This window comes from Brassica oleracea, chromosome C5, assembly GCF_000695525.1.
Source record: "Brassica oleracea var. oleracea cultivar TO1000 chromosome C5, BOL, whole genome shotgun sequence".
Lineage (NCBI taxonomy): Eukaryota > Viridiplantae > Streptophyta > Magnoliopsida > Brassicales > Brassicaceae > Brassica > Brassica oleracea.
The window spans coordinates 22,466,449-22,468,812 of record NC_027752.1 but is presented as its reverse complement, the minus strand read 5'-3'; the positions used below and the strand labels follow the sequence as shown (position 1 = coordinate 22,468,812).

Genomic DNA, 2,364 nt, shown 5'->3' with positions numbered 1-2,364 from the left:
TAAACTTTTCGCGATTTTTATCGTAAAGTTTAAGTGATAACTCAAATCAATGGGAGTAAGAAATGATATGGCCGTGGTACATGGGAGCTGGTATTGAGGAACAGACGAAAATGCACAGATTTGGGTCGTACCCGTTGATCGATGTCCGAGACAGTTCGGTCGCTACGTAGCGACCGGGTCCGCGATGGATCGGTCGCAACGTAGCGACCGAATAAAAGGCTTGGTCGGTCGTTACGTAGCGACCGACCGAGTGGCTTGGTCAGTCGCTACGTGGCGACCATGTTCAGATTCTTTTCCAATGTTCCATGAACGTGTTCTTGAGCTACGAGTGTTTAGTTTCGATGAATGAACCGAGATTGGTGCAAAATTTCACCGCAAGATTCTTCGTAAAAGTATTCTTTACGAAGAACACTTTTCGTAAAAACGTTCATGCTAAATTTTACGGATATTTGGATGTTAACTTTATCGCGTCCGTTTTTGGCCCCAACAATGTTACAAACACAACAAGTCAATTACTCTAAATGCAAACCGCATAGCCAACATCAATTAAGACATCTCAACAATGTAATACTCAAAAAGGGAAACTACTCACTTACGAAAAGGAACGAAGATGGAGACTAGATTTGACAGAGAAGGAAGAAGAAACGAAGCGGTTCTCGACTCTAGGATTTCAGGTTTAACTCGCAAAAAAAGACAAATAGAGAGTTGAGACCCGAGAAATAAGAGGGAGAGATTGATGGATTCTCGATTTAGACGGAGGAGGACGACGAAGAAGGCACGACGCACAGAGGCTAGGGTTCCGTTTCGTAATCGCAAGAGAGAGGAGCCAGAGAGAGACGAGTGGGGGATTTAGGTGGAGAGACACGAAACGCAGTCGTCTTGTTTTAGGTAGGTCGGATATTCTCATTGGGTTTGGGTGGGTCAGGTATTTAGGATGGGCCACAGTGTGAAACGCGTCGTTTAGAGATTAGGAAACGGGTTCGACCCGATTTAGTTTGGTTGGGTCGGGTAGAGCAGTTCGAGTTGGTAATAAGTTGATTTCATTAAAGTCCCTAATGTCTTTAACCACGTTTTACCGGATTTTATATTTTAAAAATATATATATTATTTTTTATTACAAGGTGAAATCAGCATTTGTGATGGAGAGGGAGGGGCATTTGGAGCTTAGGTCCACAGAGAGGAGACCGAGAGAATAGAGAAGAGATGGAGTTCTAAGATTTAACAGTTAAAGCTTTCAACACCTTCGAGTGAATCTTCTCACCGCCTCCTCTACTAAGCCCCTCCGAATCTCAAACCCTCGTCACCGCCACCATCGTTTCTTAGATTCTTCTTCACCGGAGTCGCCACCACCACCGCCACGCTCGTCATAACCACCACTGGTCACCTCTCTTTCATTGTCTGCGGTAGATCAGAAGAAGAAGAAGAAATATAAACTTCAAAGTCATTGTTTTTATTCTGGTGATGGAGACAGAGGCCAGGATGTCATGAGTGTCACTGTCTATCACCGCTCTGTCTGTAATTCACAGACATGCATCGAGAAGCAAGATGGCGCAGAGGTATTCGATTAAGAGAAAGTCTAGTCATTGTTCTCTGTTAGTATTCTAAGTTTATCTGATTTTGAGGTTTTGGTTTGGTGCTAGCGAATGCGGGAGAGAAGGAGGTGAGTTGTGGTGTTTCTAATCCATCTGAGATCAAGGAATTGAGCATTATAAAGGAATTGCATCTCAGGTTTTAATTTCTTTAAAATATATTTTTACTGAGTATCCCTTTCTCTGCTTGCTGTTGGTTTTGATAAAGAAAGTGTTTTTTGGTTGTTTCAGGACAGTGAAAGAGTTCAAGATCGACTCCTGAAAGGTATAGCCATGATGAAGGAGCTGACACTTGGAACCAGAGACTACGTAGTCTCTTTTGGAGAGTGCTTGTTAACAAAGATTTCGTGTGTCTTGAGAGGTTTAGAGACCAAGGGAAGAGGACGACCATGACAGGAGGGAGAGGCGGATTAGGTTTAGGTTTTGGCTTAATGTGTTTTAATTTGTTCTTTTGGTTTAATTAATTCTTGTTTAGTGTTGTAAAACTAAATTTATTTGTAACTGAAATTAATTAATAAATTAATTATTAAAACGGATATGAGCAAGGCATATGATAGAGTTGAATGGCCTTTTGTTGAGGCTATCTTATTAAAACTGGGTTTTGCACACCAATGGGTTGCTCGGATAATGTCCTGTATTTCTTCGGTACAATATAAGATTTTAATTAATGGTCACCCAAAGGGACATATTATACCGCATAGAGGCTTGCGGTAAGGTGACCCTTTGTCACCATATTTATTTATTATGTGCACTGAAGCATTAATAGCAAATATTA

The 2,364-nt window shown here is 41.4% G+C and overlaps 1 long non-coding RNA gene across 1 annotated transcript; it reads left to right on the top strand.

The window, feature by feature from the left end:
* Positions 1-1,159: 1,159 nt before the first annotated feature.
* On the top strand, positions 1,160-2,117 carry LOC106293990. The gene is made up of 3 exons (XR_001260701.1): positions 1,160-1,556; positions 1,641-1,728; positions 1,821-2,117. It is a non-coding gene; the product is annotated as an uncharacterized LOC106293990 (long non-coding RNA).
* Positions 2,118-2,364: the final 247 nt, after the last annotated feature.